Source organism: Diplotaxodon limnothrissa, linkage group LG7 (genome assembly GCF_057381915.1).
Source record: "Diplotaxodon limnothrissa isolate DT_005_m linkage group LG7, D_limnothrissa_male_GT1.1, whole genome shotgun sequence".
NCBI lineage: Eukaryota > Metazoa > Chordata > Actinopteri > Cichliformes > Cichlidae > Diplotaxodon > Diplotaxodon limnothrissa.
This window is the reverse complement of record NC_140602.1, coordinates 31,338,039-31,364,053: the sequence shown is the minus strand read 5'-3', so window position 1 is coordinate 31,364,053 and position 26,015 is coordinate 31,338,039.

The following is a 26,015-nucleotide window of genomic DNA, read 5'->3' as shown; positions in this document are numbered from 1 at the left end:
AATGCAGTATGAAGCTGTACCATTTGTTTACCCTTTCACTTACCTCATTTCCTGCTCTGGCTCCTGTGTTCCTTTGTTCCTTAACTGACCTCACCTCTTTTCATTTCTTCTATTCAAACTTTTCATTTGAATAGGAAACCGCTAAAGTGTCTATTTTGTTGTCGTCCAGAGCTAATTTCAAATTTCAATGTGTAAAGTTTTCACTGCCAGACATCTGTAATTTTCAGATTGCAAAAGGACCACCCTTGAGTTGTGTTGGCTATCGGTACACTGTTTACCTCAGCTGTCAATGCCGGATGAAAAACATCCAACTTTTATTCATCTGGAAGAGGCTATAAAACTTCGTGAAAGGAGTCTGATATGGTTCAAAGAGTCAGTGAAGCTCATTTCTGGCCAATGACAGCCATACTGAGGTGAGTTGTTAAAAAGTTCTGTCAGTAAGCACTTCTGTTTTTGCTGCCAATATCTGTGTTAGTTAAACTTTCTTTGAAGTGACATTGGATTTTGACGCTTGGTGAATAAACTCATGTGATGTGAGAATGCAATCAAAGGGTTTATCAGTGGGAAAGTGTGATTTTTAGGACACACACTCCTAAATTAGCTGGCTTCATGTTTGCTTTCTATTTAGATATCTCTTGTCAGATTTTCAGAGATAGGAACTTTACATGTCTAATCTGTTCTTAATATGTAACTATGGCAATATTGGGATGAAATAAGAATGCTTGTTATGGGCAGAAATCTGTGCCATCAGAAACTGAATATGAATAAGTTACATTTGAATTTGAATTGCTCGGATTGAATATGAATTGTAACTTGAATAAATGCTTTTAAAAACTGAATATGAATCATCCTAATTTGAAATTCAATTCATTGGTTTGAAAATGATCATCACTACATTGAAATTGAATTTTATATTTTGAAAATGAATCCATTTGCTTTGAAACCATATTTTATCCTTTAAAAATTTAGCCCTCGAATAATTTCAGATTCACTTCTCACCATTCAGTTTCAGTTCCAAAATTCAGTTTTTTGGGACTTACATCCGGTTCCGGTTCAAGAGTAATCGAGCTCAGATTAATAGAACTACGTTTTACTAGCGGACCGAAAGTGTTACTGACGGGAATCTACAGCATCTTGAGCTGAATAACACATTCTTATAATTTCACCCTCAGATGAGCCAAGCATACGACTGTCAGGGAAGGTGATGTAGGTACAGAGCATGTGAGAGTGGTTAAGTTAATGTCTCTTGTCTAGATGAAGGCTCAAGAGGGATCAATGGCAAGGTGTAGAGATTCAGTATCTTCGGTGGACACTCCATTTCTGGCACAAAACACCTGTAAAAGATGGTCGATTTAGGAGGTGACCCGACAACTTCAGTCTGTCAAACATAGCAATGGAGTAGTGTGTTTAAAAAAAACGAATTAAGCATGCACTCAGTACCCTAAGAATTATTATGGTAGTTAAACACAGTGACAGTCACATATCATATCACTTCAAACAGAGGTGATCCAGTAATGCTGCACTAATGAATTACACTAACTATTCACTTTAGCTAAAGTTATTAAGTTAGCTAAAGAGTTGGGATGCTGTGTAAGACATAAATAAAGCTAAAACAAAGGTTTGGACACTGTTTTGCATGTTTCCCTTCTGTAGGGGTCTCTGCAAGCATACAGGGCTCTGAGAGGGTACAAGATGACAGCTTTGGAATTCTACTAGAAACAGTCGATCATATTTGTTTATCAAAGCTGAATTCAGGGCAAACTACGCTAAATTAGCGTTTTGAGCTAACAGCTACAATAAGCATAAAAGTTACTGTACGGCTATCATTTGTTAACATGGCGCTTGTTCTTATACATGTAATACATTTATTACCAACCTGAGAGTTTATCCGCTGCTCATTCGACATGACGAATGACTTCTGAAGTCTTAATTCAGCTCAAGACACCGTAGATTCCCGTCAGCAACACGTTCGGCCCGCTAGTAAAACGTAGTTCTACTAATCTGCGCTCGATTACTCTTGAACCGGAACCGGATGTAAGTCCCAAAAAATTTAATTTTGGAACTGAAATTGAATTGTACAGGGTGGGCCATTTATATGGATACACCGTAATAACATGGGAATGGTTGGTGATATTTTAGTTTTTAGTTTTTCCTCACTGTGTAGAGCTGTGAGGCCCAATAACGCTACAATAATAACAATAACAATTACTGCAAGACTAGCTTCAGTCTATGTATTTGAAAGTTTGTATGGCTGAGATATCCCAAAATGTTACTTTTAAAGGTCAAATTACTTAATGGGAAAATGTTATCTTTACCAAAAAATGAACATGTTCACACCTTCCTCAACTGAAGGCATAATATATGCTCATTATTGGGAAAAAAATTGACACGTTTATTACTCAGGAGCTTTCTCCTAAACTATAATCAGTGGCTCTGAGAATTCATCAACTGAGTCACTGCATTGTTACATGAATGCTGTAACGGTAAGTCGCCACATTTCCTGTCTCCCGTAAATCATGTGTGAGCCTGCTCTGTAGCCCCAATTATGGAGAAATAATTCTTCACGTGGAGTACGGAACATGAAGAATAGCCTAGAGAACCAGCAGAACAAATCACAGAGCTCCAAATAACACTGATAATGAATGAAATACCTTTTTTTTTAAAAAAAACATTTAAATCTGAGTGCAATGTTTAACATGAATATCTCAAAAGAACATTAATGACAGAAGCCTGAAATTTTCACTGATCGGGATCTGTAATTTGAAAAAGACAGCTCAAAAATATTTGGAGTATTTGAGGTATAATTTAGTAATGTTTTTATTTTTGTGGTATAATTTGTCATGTTTGCTCACTCCAGCATGACAGTCAAAAGAAAATAGCATTTTCTTCATTTTTATGACTGAGAATTACATTTTAAAAATTAATATACAGCTGTTATTTAAAGTATTGTGAAATAAGCCTACATAACTGTATACATTTTTTTTTTGTTTCAGTGTTTAATTAGCCATTTATCAAATATTTTCTTAAAGAGCCTGTCCTACATTGCAGACCCTGATTCATTGTGATGCTAAGAAAAGACAGTGGAAATTTTAGGCTTTTTACTTTATTATTTTTTAATGCCCTGAGATTTCAGTGTGCCAAAAAACCCAAAAAAACCCCCCAAAAAAGCCTGAAAGTGGGTCCACAGACAATATTTACAAAAATATATATGTATAGATGTTGGTTTTTGTTAGGTCATCCCATAAAATTGAATTACTATAGTCAGGGTCTGCACTGGAACCTACATAACCCCAAAGTAAAGCAGTGAGAGGAGCATAGCCAAGGTTCTTTCTTCATAGAATAATTTTGCTGATGACATTTAAACTCAACTGAAAGGCAGAATTAATGGGACTCTCATGTATTAGCGTCTGAAAAGCATCTAATTAGGAATGACTTTATTTCTCAGCATGATGATGATCTCAAAAACACTGCCAGTGAAACCACACAAAAAACAAACAGTCACACGTTTTAGGAACTGTTTCCTGATCAGTAAAATGGCCTAACTCATGTGACTATTCACTTGTACCACTTTAATTAATTTATGAAATTAAATATCGGACTGTAATTATAGGCCAAGAAGATGGATGTTAGGGTTAGAAGAGGAACAGATGTGGCATCTGACCACCATCTTGTAGTAGCCAACATGCAGCTGAAGTTAAAAAAGAACTGAACAAAAACCACACAGTGTAGAGTGAAGTATGATGTCAGTCAACTAAAGATTACTGGCATGAGGGAGGAGTTTAGATCTCAGTTAAAGAACAAGATCAAGGTGCTTAATAAGCTGCACCAGGGAGAGGAGAAAAGCAGTATCCAGGCCAATTGGCAGACCATAAAAATACCATGAGAACAATCTCTCAAGAAGTGGTCGGAATAAAGAAGCACCATCATAAAGAATGGATCACAGCTGAGACCTTGGATAGGATAGCCATGTCTGGGCCCAAACTCCACTGCAGGTCCCTAAGTCAAACGATCACTGCAGCATTACTGAGAGTTGAAAAACTGTCTAAATCCTGCAATAAAATGATCAGCGTTGCTGCTTTACCAGGTGTAACAATTAAGTTCAACATCCAGGCAAAAAAACAACAGCAGAATTTATGAAATTTAACAGAGTTAGAAGTTAGCAGGGAGTTAGCTCGCTAGCTTCCTTAATACACCATGTTCTGACTGAGAAATTGCTGAAACAAATTAAGACGTACAGCTCTGCTATCACTTCCGACATAAATGAAGACAGGAAACTAAACAGCAGTGACGTTTGTAGGATTACTGAAGTTGGTTTAGCTGGAATATAATGATATGCTAGTGACAAAGCTATGTTAGCATACGACTGTGCAGTTTTACGACTGCACAGCCACTAACAACTCCAACATCATTGTGAAGTTTGCGGACGACACTACAGTGGTGGGTCTTATCACCAATGGTGATGAGACGGCTTACAGGGAGGAGGTCAGCGCCCTGACCCACTGGTGTCAAGACAACCATCTCACCCTCAACGTCGCAAAGGCAAAGGAGTTGATAGTGGACTTCCGGAGGTGCAGAGAAGTACACACCCCTATCACCATCAACGGCGCTGCTGTGGAGAGAGTGAGCAGCTTCCGGTTCCTTGGTGTACATCTGGCTGAGGATCTTACGTGGTCAGTACACACAAACAAAACAGTGAAGAAGGCACAGCAGCGCCTCTTCTTTCTCAGGAGACTGAAAAGATTCGGCATGAGCCCCCGCATCCTCAGGACCTTCTATCACTGTGCCATTGAGAGCATCCTCACTGGATGCATCACCACCTGGTATGGCAACAGCACCGCCTACAACTGCAAAGCTCTCCAGCGAGTAGTGCGGTGCTCTGAACGGATAATTGGAGGTGAGCTTCCCTCCCTCCAAGACATCTACAGGAAGCGGTGCCTGAGGAAAGCGGGGAGGATCATCAAGGACTCCAGTCACCCCAGCCATAAACTGTTCAGACTGCTTCCATCAGGAAGGAGGTTCTGCAGCATCCGGTCCCGTACCAGCAGACTGAGAGACAGCTTCGTCCACCAGGCCATCAGACTGCTGAACACGTCATAGACACCTCACCTTCACTACTGGAACTTTAACATTATGCACTCCATACTGTACAGTAATGCCACTGTTTTGCACATGTCTCACTCTGTATATTTTATATATTGTTTACTCTATTTAATTTGTAAAATATGTGTACACACACACACACACACACATATTGTATCTTTCTCCACCTCTGAGTGAAGATAGCTCTTTCTTTTCTCTCCCTGTGAAAACAGCAGCTGGACCTTTAGCTAGAGAAAACTGATAGAAACGTTTGAAATGACCTGCTAAGACATGTTACATCTTGATGTTCACTTGTCTGCAGTAAGGCAGAGTACCTAACTTTCAGACTCCTGCAGTCATTCAAGTGCCAGAAAAAGAAGCAAAGAAAAAACAAACAAACATTCTGAGTAGGGATGAGTACTGGTAATGGCACCGGTTCTGACATAAACGGTAGTAACCAGACCGAAAAGCAGCTCACATTTCGTTGCTTTATTTCTGTGCTTTTTTTTTCCTGAGATGTCACACACTTTGAATTCTTGTTACGGCCGAGACCGTTTTGGACGAGTGACAGGACTCAAACGCAGGACGCCGAACAGCTCGTAAGTAGATTTTAAAAATAATGTTTAATGTTTCCAAAAATATTCATAAACAAAAAGGTGAGAGTGGACAAGTACGACGTTCCACCACTGAAACTAAGTAATGATCTGGTCCGGGTCAGAGAGGACAGCTATTCCGGGGATTGGACTGGAAAGCAAGTCACATTCGATCCAGGAAAAGGTCGGGGTCACTGTAACAGAGTGCAGATGTTCAGATACGGATAAGGAGACATATGAATATGTTGCTGGTTCAGAATCCTTCTTCGTACTGCGTACTTGCCAAAGGAGGTCGAAGATGACGTAGAGGGGTGAGTAGTCCGGGTGTGAAATCCAAAAAACTCCTGGCGTGGAGGCAGAGAGGCAGGTAGATAATTCGGGTATAGCCTGTGGGACTGCCAGATGGTCCAGCATCCAAATAGGTGCTCTTCGACAGGGGTTGACAGTTGGGTGTAACTGAGAGAGAGGCGCACAAAAAACAAACATACAGTGAGGCAAGGTGATTCACAAAATAAATAGGGAATGATGGTGGTGGCCTGCACTGACTGATGTTAGCAGAGAATCTGGCGAAGAGAGATTGAGTACGCTGGCCTTAAGATTCCCCGGCTAAATTACCCACAGGTGTAAGCGATCAGCAAAAACACTGAGGCCCCTCCCCGGGGTGGAGACGCCGGCTCGGAGGGAGACACACTGGCACACACCCGGACCATGACAATTCTAGCCAATCATTTTACCTTTCCGAGGATAGTAGGCGGGTCCAGGTACGTACGTTCTTTTAGAGCAGAGCTACAGATTAAAAATGCCCAAAGGAGGCTAAGCTGTCAAAAGTCTGGCTGTACTTCACAGCCAAAGATGCAAACTCAGCAGCCTGCAACAAGTGCTTTAAGGTGATACTGTGCAAAGGAGGTAACACCTCAAATCTGATGAAACACCTGGCGACACATTGCGGGTTTTTTTTTTAAAGCCGAGAAATGCACCGTATTTGATAGCTTTCTGCGAGACCTCACACCGAGCACATCTACTGCGGGTGTGGTGCCTGTTATCAGACCCGGAGTTAGCAACATCCCCCAAGAACCCGAAGAGTAGAGTCCTGGCCCCTAGCCCTGCCAGTGTAGCAGAAATGATGACGGATGATGACGGCAAAACAGCTGTTCTTCTCTGGGTGAGTAGCTTAATGTTGTTTGTTGTGTACTCTAACCACGTTATTAAATTAATGCAGGTAAGGTGAACTAGCAAACACTGTCGTAGTTACATGCGGCTGTCTTCTTGTTTGATGGCAGATACTCCCTTCACCCTGGCCAAAAAGGCTAAAATGACCAAAGAAAAAGAGGGAAACAGTTAAACATGAGAGGTTTTTGGGCAAAGTTTGTGGGGTTTTTTCCCCATTGTTTAAGCACCGCTTCCAGCCAAGAGTGATGCCATAAATCCCCTATAGCTGCAGAAAAGGCTAACATTGTTATCTTTTTACAAAAAAACAGCTGAACATGAGAGGTTTTAGGACAAAGTGTGTGTTCTCCATTCTTTAAGCACCGGTTCGAGCGCCGTTTAAGCACCGGCACCGTTTCAAAAGTACCGGTTTGGTACTGGTATCGGATAAAACCTAAACGATACCCATCCCTAATCCCGAGTGATTAACACACAGAGGATTTCCTTTCATGTGTTACCATTTAGGCTCAAAGTGATTTGATGTTTGAAGGCTTACAGTGACAAAATAATAACTTCCCTCAAATATATGTTAAATGAGCCAATTTAGAAAACATAAGGAGTTGGAAGTACAAATATTTGTTTAATAATGCAGGGAATAAAAATAAAAAGCAGTCAGAAAAAACCCCCCCACATACTTGAGAATTCTGCTTAAGTACTGCACTTAAGTACAGTAACAAAGTCATTTGTTACTTCTCACCTTCACCTCCTTTAAGCAAATTTTAGTGTAAGTGTACTTTGACACTTGCTTTTTAAAGCCACCAACGGTGTCACGGTTCTGGTTCAGTGAGCCAGGGTTTTGTATTTTGAATCATTATACATTCTTTTGAGTTCATTATTTATAATTTCCAGTCTTTTGGTTTCAGCGTTATTTAGAGTTCTTAAGCTGGGCACACACTGTGTTTGGGGGGACCGGCCTGAGTTTCGCCTTAATCGTGTGTCCTGCATCGTGTAGTAAACATGGGGTAATGAGAAGCAATTAACACCTCATGTCCAGCTCCCAATCAGCAGTCGTATGGTTGCAAGAAAATCAAACCTGTTTGAATTCCCCTTGGTCTCATCATGTTTAAAAACTCCCTGTGCTCTCTTCCTCTACCTCATTTCCCTTGTTATCATTCTGTGTATTTAAGCCCTGTGTTGTTTTTTGCTGGTTCGCCTGTGTGCAATCTGCTGTGTCTCATCCCTGGTGTCTATGTCTCAGGCTCCTTGTTCAGGTTTTTGTGACGATTACTACTTTCCTCGTGTTCTTTTGTTAGTTTATCCCAGTTTAGACTTTAGACTAACAAAACCTAAACTAAAGTTAGTTTAGTTTCACTAAATAAATTCACTCACAGCTTGGCACTTGGGTCTGCTTTCTCTTCTGTCCATGCGGTTGCTTCACTAACCGTGACAAAAGATGTACTGTATTTTCCACACTATAAGGCACACTTAAAATCTCTATTCATCACTGATGAGTGTAACACAAACACATTACACAGTATTAAAAAACCTGCTTACCCTCTGCACAGATGTCTGAGAGACCACCCAGGAATGGTGACACTGTTTTCCAGAGAACTTATTATTCATTATGTGAGGAGCTTAATTTTGCATGGTGGTGTACACTGGTAAGAAGTTAAAAACCTTCATAGTGGAGAAAACCCAGGGTTATTCATGAAGTTACCTGGATAAGACCAATCCTGCTTCGCGGTACAGGTCTTAAACTTTTACAGGAAGGAAATGATAAAATCTCATTATTCAGTTTCAATTTTTTCAATTTTATATACTGTATACAACGCCAAAATAACAACAGTTGCATCAAGGCGCTTTATTTTATTGAGGTAAAGGCCCAAAAATAATACAAAGAAAACAAACATTTATTGACCACTTATCAGCAGGCACTTTGACACTGATAGAATCCGCGTTTTCATTTTTCTTTTATGAAATTATGTTTTTAATGTAGCGCTTGCATTAGTTCTGCCTGTTTCAATTCCGGCCAACTCTTCCAAGCTTCTTTAGTTTAAAATTGAGTTTAATTCAAAAACAAAATTAATGCTGCAAATTAGGGCTGCTCAATTAATCGAATTTTAATCACGATTACGATCTGGGCTTTCAACGATCATTAAAAATGACTGAGCCGATTATTAGCCCCTCCCTCATGCTTTACTCTCGCGCTGCTCCGTGTGGCAAATCAAGCGCACCGCTCTGCATTCCGAACACCCGTCACAACAATTAAGAGGACCCGAGGGAAGCTCGGGAAGCTAAGCAGAAGTTATTTGGAGAGGAGAGTGACTGCCGTTGGTTGAAAAGAGAGGTAAAAAAAAAAAAAAACTTCAGTGGTGTGGAAACATTATGGGTTCGCGGAGTCAGACGTGGATCAAGTAGACACAGTGTGTAAACTTTGCTATGGTGTCGTAGCTGCACCACAGAGCAACACTGCAAAGTTTAAATTTTTCATTTATTTCTTATATTGCAAACATTTGCACTGTTATCAGTATTTGCACACTATTTTATATTATTTTTTAAAGTCATTATTCAATACATTGTTATTGTTAACCCTTTAAAGCCGGTCAGAGCAGCATGCTCGTTTTGTATAACTATTTTTAAATCCCTGTAGAACCTGAACCGCTAAGCTAGCACAATAAATTTTTTTCCATATGAAACCGGAGGAGTTGTACTTACATCTTATGCCATCAGCTTGTCCTAGGTCACGGTTTCCTTCCACATATAGCTTTGCAAAAATTGCATAAAAAGCGCTTGCAGGAACAAAAACATAATATTCCAGAAACACGCTTTGCCGATCTGATCAGCTGTTCTTAACACTTCCCACATTGAAAAAGACGTCAACGCGAACTATCGCAAGTGACGTCATTTTCGCGGAAAATGTAGTTTTTTTACTTGTAGGCCTTAGAACTCGAATTGCACTGCTGGAAATAGTTTATTTTGATGCACATGCACATTCTTTGCAAATTTTTGTTTTTCCTGCAGTATATAAAAATTGCTGTATCTCCAAAAATAAAACTATGAAGACACTCAAAATAAATTTCCTGTTGTTGTAAACTATTTTTTGCAATTTTTTTGTATTTAAAGTTTTGAGGGATAAACCTCTTAAATTTCTCCAAGTAGAAATATATGTAAAAAAAACAAAACAAAAACGATTTTCAATTTTTTTGTAGTTTATTGCACTTTTTTGCAATTAATGTAGTTACTATGGACTTAATACATACACATTTTTAAAATATGGGCTATAACAGTTGTATTGATGTATAGCAACTTGAAATGCTCCCACAAATGGCACTACAGCATGTAAAAAAAAATAATAATATAAGCTCTGGCGGACTTGGTTCTATGGTAGATCTTAAAGGGTTAAATAAATATCGTCAAATAATCGTGATCTCAATTTCAGTGAAAATAATCGTGATTATCATTTTTGCCATAATCGAGCAGCCCTACTGCAAATTCATCCAGCAAATTTCCAAAAAGAATAAGTTCAATACACTGCCAAAATATTTTGTTTCAGGGTATTTATATATTTTACAGCTAAGCTATGTTATATATAGTATTTCTATCTTGTGCAATATAATACTTTTATAATCCATGTAATATAGTGGAGTATGTCTTGCACATGCTAAAGTAATTTTGTTGTTGTGCTGCCTTACTTTACAATAACAAAATGTCCTTTTACTGCCAACACTGCGGCCAACTGAGTGAGAGGCAGTTAGATTGAATGCCTGGCAAATATCTGAGCTAAGGTAATGTAGCTACGACGGCCAAAACGTTTGTTCACTCTCACTTTTTTTTAAATTCCAAAAATGTGTTTATGGATTTGCTTTAACCATATATGGATATATACATACACACAAGGTGCCAAATAGACAGGTAAAATGCACTGAGGCAATATGTTTTAAAACTGTAACATCAGAGCAACAAATTTAGTCAAAACATTCAGAGTAGATCAGCTAATTTGACTGCAGTAATAAACAGTCTCCTCGTCAATCTTGGGTAGTTTAATGTCATGAAGTCCATTTCTTACTTTTTATTAAGCAATCATGTGTATGTGGGTTCCTTGAGTTTTCCATAGAAATACCAAAAATACATCTCCCATATAAATGAAATGACTATGATTACGTTTGTTCATCATTTCTTTATATTTCAAAAACAACAAAAGGTTTCCCCACATCTTTTCAAAGGCAGAGTACCAATAATCATAAAAGTAAGGACAACATAGACAAACAGGCTTTCAGATGTGGTCTGGTAATGGATTTCCATGATTTGGCAATGCTGTATTTTACCTGTAACGATCAATAGATTGTGTTGTTTTGGTGAACTTTGCTTAATTGATTTTATACACATAAGGATTCATGAATAAGTATTGTGTAAAGAGAAGGAGCCTGAAAACACCTAGGCCGAGTGGTTTCACTCACATGTAGGTGTGTTTTTTGAATAAACACACCTACATGTGAGTGGGTGATATTGTTTGAGTCTATTCATTACTTAATTTCCTCAGGCCTCTTACATTCCAGGAGATTAGTTCAAGATTGGAGTCACTGCTCATTCAGTTCAGTTAATGCCCCATGTAACTTAACCCTGACTGCTTTTTATCTTAACTCTAAGAGCTTGAAATTACAACTAGAAAAACACTGCACCTTGAAAACAATGAACTCTTATAAACAAAAAAACAATCCTAGGCTTTCCAACATATGGAAATCTTGTATTTCTCCCTCCCGTCCTCATTACAACTTGGTTACACTGCTGGTCTGTTACAAGGAGCAGAAAAAACATCCTGTTGTTGACTTAAAGGTTTAAACTTCACTCCAATCATATTAACTGAAAACAGTGGCTAACTAACATTTATCAGAATAAAATTAGTTGAATGTAACGTGTCTAAGGCCGCCTGTATTATAACTGTACATCTATGGCCACAGCATATTGTTTGCTCTGAAGTGAGATCATTCATCAAAACTGCACCTTTCAGATGTTGCAATAACCTGGAGTCAATGTGAGTTTATCTGTCATTTTGTTGTCCGTTTCTCCGTATGAATTCTTCCACCTCCGCTGGTGTGTGGAACAGATGCCTGTTGAGGGAAAATCCTCATCGTTCCTGAGAAGATCGGTCCAAATTTTATTTTTAGTTCAAGGAGCTGCTGTTTTACCTGGTTTCCGCTGTTTCTGAACCTCCCCCAACAGGTCAGGAAAAAACATCACATGTTGCAGTCTAGTTGACAGTCATTGTGTAACCAGGTACCGTAGTCCTCTGCAACGTCCACGACAACTCCTCTGATGGTGACAGGGGTAGGAGGAGGAGCATGCTTCCTAAAGTTCATGATCAGTTCCTTTGTCTTTGTGATGTTAAATTGTAAATGGTTTAACTCACCACTCAACAAAGCTGTCCACCACCATCCCTGATACAGCCCACAACGGCAGAGTCATCAGAGAATTTCTGTAGATGACATGACTGAGACTTGTACCTGAAATCAGACGTGTAGAGGGTGAAGAGGAAGGGTGATAGGGCAGTCCCCTGGGGTGCCCCCTTGCCGCTCAGGATGTTGTGCTGTGGTCGATTTGTTAAATAGTCTGTAATCCAAGCTACCAGTGGGCCATCCACCTGCATTTCCGTGAGCTTATTCCTCAGCAGTGATGATCAGAATGTGTTATAAGCACGAGAGAAGTCAAAGAACATGACCCTCACAGTGCTCCCAACAATGTCCAGGTGAGAATAAGCCTGGTTCAGCAGGTAGATGATGGCATCTTCCACACCGATACGGGGTCAATAAGCAAACTGTAGGGGCAAGCCAAGGCTCCACTCCCAGATGCAGGTGTTTCAGGATGAGTCTCTCGATCGTCTTCATGACGTGTGAAGTCAGAGCCACTGGCCTTTAGTCACTGGGGATCAACGGGTTGATGTTTTTGGGGAAAGGAACCAGGCAGCATGTCTTCCAGAGTGATGGGGCTACAGTTTCACATTAACATTAAAGATCCGTAGAAATTCAGACAGCTGGGCAGCACAACACCTGAGGGCCCGTGGACTGACACCATCAGGGCCAGCAGCTTTACTAGAGTGGAGTCTGCACAGTTCCCTTTTGATGTCATCTGCTGAGGGGGCAGGAGACTTCCCCAACCATCCCAACACCTCTCTTTTGTCTCAGGCCAGTAATGGCCCGCATTCCATTCCACACCTTCCTGGTATTGTTTTCTTGCAGTTTGCTTTCCAGCTTCCTTCTGTAGGACTCTTTTCCCTCTGCAATCTTGGCATTCAGCTCCTTCTGCACCAGTTTCAACTGTTCTTTGATACTGTTTCTGAAAGCTCTTTTTCCTGGTGTATTGTGTATTGTTTTATTGTCTCTTGTTTTGCAGTCCACATATTGCTTGAACGTAGATAGAACAGTGGAGAGGGTTGTGTGGTAAAAATCGTCCGTTACAGCCACAAACGTGGACGGGCTTCGATTCAGGAGGTCCACTGTTGCAGAGCTGATGATGTCATACGCCTGCGCCATGTTAGCATCAGCGGCGACGTAAACAATGATGATTATGGGAAGGGAAAACTCTTGCAGTAAATATTATAAATAATAATACTAACAGTTCAATGTGTTTATTACACACCTTAACCTTACTGGGGGAACATCAATGGTTGTAGACATAAAGCTGCCCTGCTGCCAGGGTCCCTGTCTGCTCTCACCCACGTAAATCCGTTTAGATCCACCACCTGATCCGGGATGTTTTTATGCAGCAATGTCTCCGTGAAATACATAACACAGCATTCTCTGAAAACTTTCTCTGTCCTTGTTAGCATCGCAATCTCGTCCATCTTATTTACCAGCAATCTGATGTTACCAGTCACTACTGATGGGAAAGCAGGACAAAATCTTTTCATCTTCAGTCGTTCTGCTTTTCAGGCTCTGCAGCCATGGTAGTTCCTCTTGAACACCGTAGGTATCTTGTGCTGAACACCAGTGCGACTGTGCTGTCGGAGTCCCATAAAGTTACGTTGAAACCAAGCACACCATTGTTTTTCTTGTGACATTACCAATAAGTTTGATGTGTCACATGGCCCTCTTCCTATTGAAAAAACAAAAGTTGTATCCAAGATGGCCGACTTCTAAATGGCCACCATGGTCACCACCCATCTTGAGGAGTTTGCCCCCTCACATATACTAATGTGCCACAAACAGGACTTTAATATCACCAACCATTCCCATGTTATTATGGTGTATCCATATAAATGGCCCACCCTGTACTTTGGTGTATTGAGAAGTCCTTTGGTGTCTCATTGTTAGGGCTTGCATGTCAGAGTGCAGTGATTCAGTCTCTGTCTGGAGACACCACGTTTAAGTTTAAGAGAAATATCTTGTGCAATGAAATGCTTGGTTATGTAATATATTCAGAGTGACACATGAGAAGGATTGTGTAAACAGTTGCTTTTGTACTGATGACACATTTGTTGTTCATAATCCCCTGAGATCACACTTTCTTAGTTTATTAAAACTGAACATCTGTGTCTCTGTAATAGTGATGGGATTTCCAGCTCTTCAGGTTGTTTTGTTGCTTTAATTAATTTATTATTAACAATAATATCTTTTTTTTTTTTTTTTTTTTTGTTTGGTGTGGGAAATGCTTTTATTTCTTTTTTTTCTTTTTTTTGCCTGTCCCGTTTGGCTCTTTTGCCATCAGAATTATTGTCTAAAGGCAACGAAAGATGCCCAACGGATTTACTTTACCAAATTGACCATCCCAGCCTTGCCGTAATGGTCCATTGGATTCACCTTTTATTGTTTATTTTATTTTCACTTACTGAATACGGGACAGACTTGACTGGGGGAAAGAAGGGGAGAAAGAAAGAGGGAAAGAGAAACAGCTGAGAAGAGGGACGGGGGAGAAGGGCAAAAGACAAAAACCAACAGAATGGGCAGAAAAAAAATGCATCTATCAATCACCTGGATCACCTGCTGAGAAAGAAAAAAGAAAACAAGCAGAAGAGAACAAGAGTAATAGAATAAACAACATCACAATGATATATGGGAATATGACAGTAAATACTAAATATTAAACATTATTGTGCAGCACATAAGATCAACAGAACACAGTGTGCTTTGAGGTAGCAGCCAAAAGGGTGTAGTTTGTGGGTGTGATCACCCGTGTGTACACCTGTGAGCATGGACGCACTTGTTTTTTTTTTTAAAAGGTTCCTTCATGTAATAATCTGCTCGAAGGTGTGGCCACAGCCCCATCCTCCAGGGCATGAAGCAGGTATGGAGGAGATCAAAACTCCAGACATCCAGAGGCCCCCAGAACACAAGAGACCAAGGAAGACCAACAGAGGGGCAGCCGCGCCACTGTCCCAGAAAGAGCTGAGGAGAGTCCCAGATGAGGGCTCACTCAGCAGCCGCGGAGCAGAAGCCAGGGGGAGTTGCAGTGACGCGCCCGTGAGCTCCGCCGGCAGCCAGCCGTGCCTGAGTGACCGAGCCCCAGGCCGAGAGGCCGGGGGCACCCCACCTCCGAAGTGGCCCGAGCGAGCCCCAGGCTCCAGGCCCCGATAAGCGGCCGCCAAGGAGTGAGCCGGTGTGTACCTGGACGCCCATCCCCAGACACAAAGAACCACCAACGCACTGATGTCTGAGGGAGTCCGCCACTGGCAGGGGAAGTGGCAATAAAAAAATAATAATATAAAATTATGCACAAAAGGAATTAGTAATGTAAAAAAACGTGGTTTTCTTTATGTATGTTTATATATAAATATTTATGGGGGCCCCTAGAGACGAAACACGTACAAACTCCAAAACACATCTCTAACTGAACTTCCAAAACAGAGCTACCTAGATCACTTAAATTACAAAATCGAATGCATATGTCTATTGTTTTTGTATTAATACACAAACAATCATATATATATATATATATATATATATATATATATATATATATATATTCAAATAATTAAAGAAAAATTTAATTTACCTGTTACTACCACACACCCAATCCGATTGTTGGTACTTCCTGGCTTGTGTAGCCACTAGGTAACAAAAGCTCAACACGGCCCCTAGCATCCTGGAGCACTTCTGTTGTGTTTTGGAGTGTGTACGTGCTTTGTTTCTAGAGGCCACTGTAAATATACTTTTATTTATTCACTCCACATAAAATGTAATAAATAAATTATAAAATACAAAAACCAACTATTTACATTTCATAGATTTCAACTTTTAACTACTTAAATTTTTTCCTTTTAAACAAATTTAAAGTGAAACAATACAAAACACTGCAAACCACAACGCAATAAGATATGGGGGGAAAAGGGGGGCCAAGAACGCCCAGATCTTTAATTAAGGGAAAGGTTGGCATTTAGAAATATTAATATCACACTCAACTGACTGTGTTTTATCTTCCCATTGCACTGATGGGTGGACAGTTCTTAGGTGCCTGTGCATGTTGTTTGTGGAGCCGGCTCTATATGATATCCTTTTCATGGCTCAGGGGGTTGGGAAGCGTATCTGTAACCGGAAGGTCGCCGGTTCAATCCCCGGACTCTCTGTCCTGGTTGTTGTGTCCTTGGGCAAGACACTTTACCCTACCGCCTACTGGTGATGGCCAGAGGGGCCGATGGCACGATATGGCAGCCTCGCTTCTGTCAGTCTGCCCCAGGGCAGCTGTGGCTACAACTGTAGCTGCCTCCACCAGTGTGTGAATGTGAGAGTGAATGAATAGTGGCATTGTAAAGCGCTTTGGGTGCCTTGAAAAGCGCTATATCAATCCAATCCATTATTATTATTATTATTTTCTTGTAGACTCTACACTCTGCATTTGTTTTGTCAATAAGATTGAAATGGTTCCAGACTTTGCTACTTTTCTTGGTGTTACTCATTTTCTTTACTGTACCTTTCCAATGTGACGATGTTGTCTCTTGTTCCCGGCTGTCTTTCTTTCCCTCTCCCTCCTGCTCTTGTTGTGTGCTACGGCTGTTGCAAGTGTAACTACCGCCCTGCCCCCTCAGCTCAGCGCTGAGCAGAGGGGGGAGGGGCGCAAACGCAAGGCTCTGTTTGCCGTCTCTGCTCAGCGCAAACACAAGGGTGACTTGCTGCGTGAAGCGAAAAAAAAGTGAAAGAGAGGGGAAGAAGAAAGAGAGAAAGAAAGAAAAAAAAACCACGGCTCCCAATAAGGAGCCGGCTCGCATCGTTCACTTCAAAGATCCGGCTCTAAGAGCCATTTCGTCCGCGACCAACCCATCACTACTCTGTAACTTGATGTTATTGTGTCCTCCGTTAAACTGAAGCATTTTTAAGCACATCAGCTATTTAATTACAGATCCACAGAAACACTGGTGGAAATAATGGTTTCATAAAACAATGATGTGATAATCTTTCTCAATCTGTTTAAATGATATGAAAGCTCACAGCAGAAGATTGGAAATGCGCTCCAAACTTGTTGTTTCTGAGATAAATCTAGATTATTCGTAAAAATAGACGTTACACAAAGATTTAAATTTTTTTGGAAGTAGTTATGGTGATGTTTAGATATAATTTCACAGTTTTCTCCCTGGTTTCCAATTAACAATGAACAAAAATTAATGAACCCTTTTTCTGGGAATTTCACCAAAACATTGAGTTTGTTTTTAAGGTAACATCTTTTTCCTCTACACAACTAAATGCCCTGACTGACACCTGTTCCGCTTTAAAGTCAAGAAGGCCAGGGCCCTATTTCAGGAAGCCGGTTTAGAGCAAACTCTGAGTAAGTATACCCTGAGTTAACGAAAACTCTGGGTTTTCGGTTTCACAAAGCGAGTTTAGATTAATTCTGAGTGAGTTACTATGACAACACACTCCGTGAAGCTAACCTGCCCCCTAGCAGGTTTACTTCAACTAACCCTAACTTTCTCCGCCTCTTTGTCGGAAACCTGACTGTAGGAAGTGTCAGACATGGCGTGTCCCTTCCTTGAAGAGCCAGTAGATGTTGAAGCCCAAATTCTCCGCAGAGCTCTCCGCCGGGAGAGAGTGATTAGAGCGCGTTTGGACATTTTATCATTTCCTGATGATTTCCTGTGTGAACGTTACCGTTTTTCAGCACAATCTATAATTTATTTGAATAACATCCTCAGGCCTAATATTGCTCATGTGACACATCGCCGACATTCTCTCAGTTCTGTACATATTATTTGTATTGCACTTCGGTTTTTTGCAAACGGGAGCTTTCTGTATAATATTGGTGACGCTGAGCACGTTTCCAAGGCTACCGTCTGTCGGGCAGTCAGGAATGTTACAGTTGCACTGAAACGTCTCCTGTACTCGTCTGTGGTGTTCCCCGGTCATAGACCCACAAGATTTATCAAAGAGGGATGCCACAAAATTGCAGGTATCAGGATGAACAAAACTTAATTCATGATGTGGTGATACTTGAACTACTACTTAAATTTTACATTTATTCCCACGGTTCCCAGGCGTGATTGGCTGTATAGATGGCACTCACATTCCAATCATTGCTCCTTCAGTAAATGAAGGAGACTATGTGAACAGGAAGTCTTTCCACAGCATTAATGTGCAGGTACATAGTTCCCTGTAGCATTTCAAACTAACAAATTATTTCATTATAGTAATGGATGCTAATTTGTGTTCTCTGCACTGTGAAGATCATATGTGATGCTGCCAACATTATCACAAATGTGGAAGCCAAGTGGCCAGCCTCTGTGAGTGGTGGTGGTGGAGGACCCCCACCTGTTTTTCGGGCCTCCGCTTTTTTTCTGTTGGCTATAACGGGTCACATTTGAGCATACAGAGTCAGCAAATATGTACTTGTAATGTGCTCAGATAATTTCAATAAGTGCTTACAGAGGGGAAATTAATGTAGCCTCTAACTGCAATTGATTTATATAGGACAAACAGACCAAGCACTATGGCTCATAATACAATTACACCTTACCTGTTTGGACTATATTTTTATATTTCATTTTTACTTGCTGCCAGGAACGTTTGGGGCCTGTTGGGTTGCACCTGCGCTCAAATCACATCACAAAATCAAATGTATGAAATAAAAAATAAAATAAAATATAATAAAATAACGTGTTAAATGGGTGGAAATCCCTAGATCAATGTTTAAATTAACACTCATGCATTGACTCTGTCGGCCATGTTTTGCCATGCATGCTCCCTTTCTTTTGCAGCTGAGGCTGTGTTACTTTTTTTCCGCAAAATTTGCATGTTATCGCCCACCCCCGTGACATCACGCTCCAAAGCCCTATGCTGCCATCAGAATTTCGGTCTCAAGCGCTGTAAAATACATTGACCGCGCCTTCTTTCCCTCCGTCTCCATGGTGACTCGCTTAATCTGTGCTCCACTGATCAGGGCTTTATGTATCCTCGTGCGCGCGCTTAACTTGGGGTTAAAGCAACTCCGCGTTGATTGAACTAATTGTTATCAGCCTTTCTGAAACCGAATATTCCGAGTTGGACAGTTCGGGGTTACTCAACCCTGAGTATCGTTTTTCACTCTGAGTTTTCTAAACCGGCTTCCTGAAATAGGGCCCAGGAGCTTACTGACACCAGTTTAACTGTGGAGTTTTGCCATAATGAAGAACCAGACACGCTTTACGGTAAAACACATGCAGGTTTTTTGCACATCAAACGGGTGGCCCCTACAGGAGGATGATAACACTCTGAAATCATCGATATCTGGACAAAAACATCAAAGAAACTTTGAAGGATAACTTGAAATATCACTAACCAAATAACACACCTCCTAAAAGACCTCAATCTATTTACACACATATATGTTTTGCGCTTCACATAAAGAACGAAGAGGCTTTCAGCTTTATCTCATTTTGGTCATAACTTGTTTTCTTCACATTGTGTTACCAACAGTCAACAATCTGTGGGAGTAAACCTAAACCAAACTACAAACCTAGATTGGGTTGTTGGTGACCTGTTTGTATTACACATCTGTAGGTACAGTACCTATGAATCGTTAGGATAACACCAACTGAATGTCTCTCCATCACATTAATCCAGGGCCGTGCAGAGAGGTTTAAAGGGGCGGGTGCTCAAAGTTAAAAAGGGGCACATTGAACCAGGCTGAATAACAACAACACACATTCATCAAGAATCTAATATGGGAAGGGCAGGGCTGTGTTGATCTGAGACTGTAGACATTAAAAAGTCCATAGGAGAGATGGTAGCTGATTAAACAAGTGTCATGAGATAATAACAAAATGCAAAGATTGGTGACAGCGCTTGGAACCATAAGGCAACAAAAAACTGTGAGAAATAATTTAGGCTCTGCCTGTGATTCACTCTTTGCTTCTCTTCTTCCTTCCATCCCATCCCATCATTATATCACTCTCCACTTGCTATGTGAGAACAAGGCACAACTTGCTATTGCAATAAACTACAATCTAATTATCCACACCTAACAACTCTTGCACTTAATCTAAATGATGACAGAAAAATGTTATAGCACTGCCTTTAGTAGCCTCACACAGCTCCTACTGTTTCCTCCTCATGTCCTTACCAGGCATGTCTGGACAATGTTATATCATGAGTAATTTTTTTTTTTTAATTCCATCTAAATAAAACACACACATGCATGCACACACACTGACATTTTAGATCTTCAGAATACTGTATATACTATGGGCATCATGGTGGTGATCCAGAATCTTTTTTTAAAATTATTTATTACTAGAGCTACAATAATAAAGCAATGAGGAGGGGGAAGTAATAAATATGAAATAATGTATTTATGATGATTCCATTTGTTTCACTATCCACTCTGTGCAGGGGCAAAGCTTATTACATTTTTAAACTGTAGAGATACAATCATTTTACTGCTGTAAAATCCAAATTTTGTCTTATCTAGAATATAAATCTAATATAATCTAACCCATTCACACACACATTCACACAGTGTGTGAATGTGTGTGTGAATGGGTGGATGACTGGATATGTAAAGCGCTTTGGGGTCCTTAGGGACTAGTAAAGCGCTATATAAATACAGGCCATTTACCATTTATAATCTGCTTCTTAATTTATGTTCTTTAAAATACAGCTTGTGTTTTAATATATTATAATTATAATAATTATTATGTGGACATGCATATTAGATCGTTTTTTAGTGAAATATAATCCCTCCAGAAAGGCAGGAAAAGCCCGGAAACTTACTTTAAAACTAAATATGTTCCCTAAAACGGTGACAGAGCTACAGACCCATGACAGCCTTACACAGGTAGCCAGCAGCTATGACCAGCACTACTTGTGCAGTTAATAAAAGGACAGGTAATGTTTGTCGCGCTGTTGCACACACAGCACGTTCGTTTGTTTCAGTTCGTCAGTTGCAACAAGACAGCTTACCAACGTGTACGTAATAAGCTAATACTCCTGGGTGCTATACACTACAGTGTACGCTGTACACCTACTTACTGGTTTTGTCGCATCAGTCTGTGTCTCTGAGTTAACTTGTGTTTCTCCTACAGCTCCGGACGGCTAAAAATGCGCGTGCTCTTTGTGAGCTCGTTCGCGGCTCGTAACCAGCGCGTTCTGCCGTCAAGGGCGATCATTGGTTAAATGTGATCATGTGACTGATGCAAGCCAGATCCTTTTATTTAGCAAAACTGTGATTAATAGTTAAATATTATTGTTGAGGGGCACAGACAGGACTCCGCACGCACACACACATTAAAAAAAAAATAATAATAATTTTTTTTTTTAAAAAGTTGCCTCAACAAAAGGGCACTTTGGGCACCCACCAGGAAAGGGGCGGGTGCTCAAGCCCCTCTAGCCCCCCCCCTCTACACGTGCCTGCATTAATCCCCATCTGAGGTTTTGTTATTCTGCCTCTTCACTTTCTTTTCCTTTTCTGATAATGAGGCTGTTTTTTGGGGTAGATTTGCCACATTAGTTCTGATTGTGAATTTATCCCTTACACCATGAGATAAAATAAACCAAACAACACAAACTCTAATTTTTGTGATTTTGTTGGCGTTCATGTAGGAAATCCGCTCTTTCACATGGGAAGGAAAATACTTCTAAAGGTGAATACTGCTGGACCTCACACCATGAAGTAGCAATGTTGTTAGTTTTCATTTATAATTGCATCTGCATATCTTTCCTTAGTTATCATCCTTAAAGTCCTTAAAGTTATCGTCTTGCATCTGAAGCCAAAATCTTGCGTAACAGTTACTTTTACTGAAAGAGGGGGAAAAGAGAAGACTTAAGGCTAGCTAAAATTAGAGCCTTTTACATTCAGTTTCATAGATGTGTTGTCCTTGTGCTAATGTTCATACCAAAAAGACCTGTCATAGTTGTTAACCACCCAGTGATGACATGGACTTGGGCTATAGTTTAGGAGCTGTGGTGTAGGGGCTCAAGTTGTTCAATCATCCATCCATTTTGATTATGAATTAATGAGTTGGCCTAAACCTAATCATACATTACATTTTGGAAATCAACGCTATGATGTAATTATTGTGTAGCTGTAAGGTGTAACTATGGTGTAGGAGCTACAGTGTAGCGAGGGTATAAGACTATGGTGCAAAATATATGGTAAAGATGTAGCGATGTAATGCGGTACTATGTAATGCATTATATGATCAGCTGAATAAAAAGTATTATTTAACAGTGCAGCTGAAGGAAAGCTTAATAAGAGTCTTAAGAGCTCAATAAGTATTGCTAGCAGCATCAGACACTGCAGGTGATTGTTACTGAGGGGTTAAACACATGGTTTGGAGTGCAGAGTCCAAACTCTTTTTTTTTCCTGGGGATTCTCAGTCAATAAGTTTCTTTTCTTATGAACTAAAGCATATTTGACCTGATATTCAGGTGTCACAGAAACTACAGCAGGCACATAGAAATATGCCAGGGCCAGTTTCATTGAGCGACTTTAAATTAGGTTTCTATTGTTATTCTATGGCAGCCATGAAAGCTCATGGGGATTCCCCTTGTGATAGTGCACGCAGGTCTGGTATGCATGTTTCACTGCTGATGTAACCCATGCATAAGCACTTTTCATCATTTACTGTGACTTACAGATTACAAACAAAGGGATGTGCAAGACTTCAGTTTCACAAGATGAGTCACCTCTTTTACCTTTTTATGTAAAGCTTTGTTGACACATGTACTGCATACCAACTTTGCATATGAAACTCCCTGTCACAGCTGCTGGGGCAGTGTTGCCAGATTGGCTGGTTTTGTACCTGTAGGGCTGCTTTTGAGTTTAATTTACTGGTAGGGTAAATTGATTATGGCTAATCTGTGAAGCAATATTTCTGCTGCTATTCAGAGATCTTCAGGATGTAAATTTCTAGGAATCAGAGGTCTCATAGAAAAGAGTATAATATTTGATTATCATATTCTTCCACCAAAATTATTATGGGTCGTGACTGAGCTGGAATCTATTCCAGCACAAAAAAACTTGATTGGTGACTGGTGGTTAAGAGGTTCAGTTGCTGTGAGATTGTTTAAAAGAATATCTCAATAATAGGCTTATTAGTTGACTAAACAGACTGTTAACCCTAAAAGGTGAATGCTTTATTGATGTGTGTTCATCCATTCAGTCATTTCGCTGCTGGTTCAAACAGAATTTTACCTCCACTAGCTTTTCTGGAGGGTTCACAAGCTCGCCAAGACACATGAGCTCTTCAGTGTATCCTGGTCCTGCTTGCTTTCTCATTTAGATGTGAGAGATCAGGGTTTTAATAGTTTTGCAATTTTCATTCGTTTTTATTATTTAGTTTTGACTTCAGATTTTCAATTTTATATCAGTTTTAATTAGTTTTTACCAATTGTTTGCTAGTTTAGTTTCGTTTTTATTTTTTTGAAAATCCTTAGTTTCAGTTTAGTTTTGATTAGTTTCAGTTATAGTTTTAGTTGTTTGCAATAATTACGTGCAACAAAATCCCAGTTTCATCATATCAGTCATGCTCTTCTGCTTATCCTTGGGTATGTTGCTATTCCAGCTACCATACCCTGCACCCTGGACAGGTCACTTGTCTGTCGCAGGGCTAACACGCAGAGACAGACAACTCACATTCCCACCTATGGGTTCTTTAAATAAATAAATAAATAAATTAGGGCAGATGAACAACCATTGATACCAGGCAACTATAAAATGTATATCTTGGCCCCACTGAGACTATTAACTCTTGCAGCACCGGGTATTCGTAATTTTGGTTCAAGTGAATTGATAAACTTTTTGAAGGCAGTTGACTCACACAGTTATGTAGACATCCCAGTCCTGTTGTCTCGGGATGCATCACGCTGCCTTGCCTGGGGTTAGCTTCTGTTTTCTGGGGATGAGGGTTGAGTGTGCTCCCTTACCTTCTCAAGGTAAGCTAGGTTAGCCTTCTTGTGTGAGCTTTTCAAGTGCACTTTAAGGTTTGTGGGATTTTTTTTCCCTTTAGAAATGTCCCTCATAATTTGTCTCTTTCCACTACAAGACAATTGCTTTATCCAAAACACAGTCATATTCAAAGTAATCCCAAATTGGACTCAGGCGCTTTCTCCCGACTTTTCCTGACATGATTCTGTGCGAGGACGGAGCAACACAGACGACTCAACTAACATACTGCCACCTGCAGGCATAATGAGACAGCAAGACAAAAATCTGGAAACTCAACTTCATTTTCACTCTTGACTATTGTATGACACGCACACATCAATGAAACTAAACACATTTTTGTTATGAATTCAGTTAATTTTAGTTAGTTTTGTGAACACTCATTACAGTTTTAGTTAGTTTTCCTTTTTTTGTTTTTATTTCTGTTAATGAAAATGTTTTTTCACTTCTAGTTTTCGTTATTTCGTTAGTTTTCGTTAACGATAATAACCTTGTGAGAGATCCTGAACAACCGAGCTCGGCACCCTGCCTGTGCACCTGAAGCCAGACACCCTTCTGAGGAAGCTTATTTCCGCTCCTTGTATGCATGAAACTCATTCTTTCAGCTAGTTCCTGAAGTTGACAGGTACAGATGAGGGTGGGAATGTAGATCAACAGGTACATTAACAGTTTCTGTCATATCAGACAGTGCACGCATGCATTTCAGTTTCCTGTTTGAAGCTCTCTGAATTTGATTGAATTCTCTCTCAAATACCTGACTGACAGATACCCAATGCTCTAGGAATAGCATATGCTTAGGTGTTACAGTCGCAGCCTACAGCACGAGTCAGTGAATGTTGTGAAATATTACACCTTTGTTTGCTTTGCTGTTTTTCTTTTAAATAACAATTCAAACTAGCAAATTACATACACACTTAGTATTTTAGATGTGTGCTTTGCTCAAATGTTTCTCCAGAACTGATGGAAAGAAGTTAGAGAAAGTGGAATATGCTAAGACTTCCAGCCTCTGTCTGCCTCTTGATAAAGAAAAAGGGAAGTCATTTGTTATATTTAAGACTCAGTAATCAAATGATACAACACTTAAATGTGGGTTCTCTCTCAGTATGTTTCCATTATATTCATCCAACCAACACACTGAGTACAGCTGTGCCACTAACACTTGAAGAAAACAAAGATGCGATCAGAGTGAAATCAGATGGATTCTACAGGAGAGCATTTATTTTATTAACTGACTTTGTTGCAGGTTTAAACAGAGCCTTAATATGATATTCAGCCCAAAATTCCTACACACCTCAGAAAATGCTCATAGCGTGGATGTAAAATGTTGCATCACATGATTAAATAAACTAAAGTAACAGAAGAAAAATAATGAGCTGGTTCTTATCGGGGTCTTGTTTTCTTTTTAGAAGGTGGAATCGCTGTCATGAAGTGCTGCATGACAAACATGAAAATGGGAACTTTTGAGCTTCCACGTGTGTGACACAGCTTTACGGCAAACTAGAAAGCCCTGCTGAGCAAATAGTAGATGATGTAATTCATCAAGCACGACAATATCCAGGAAAGCATCATTCTGCACCATTAAACCTTGTATTCTTAATAGGAAACCCGCTTTATTTGCTTAACTGTAAATTTAGTGGAAATTTGAGCTCCTGATTTTGTTTGTGAAGTTCTTTTTTTTCTTTCCCAGCATCAAGTAGGTGTAACAGTACCAGAGTGCAAGTACGGACACCTGCATTTACTGTAATCCAGCTTTATTTAAAGCAGAAGGGCCCGTAAAGACAAACTGACATGTTGGTCAATGTTGCCTCAGTGACTTAAGTTACCTTAAATGTTATTGCTGCAGGCTGCGGGCTAGCA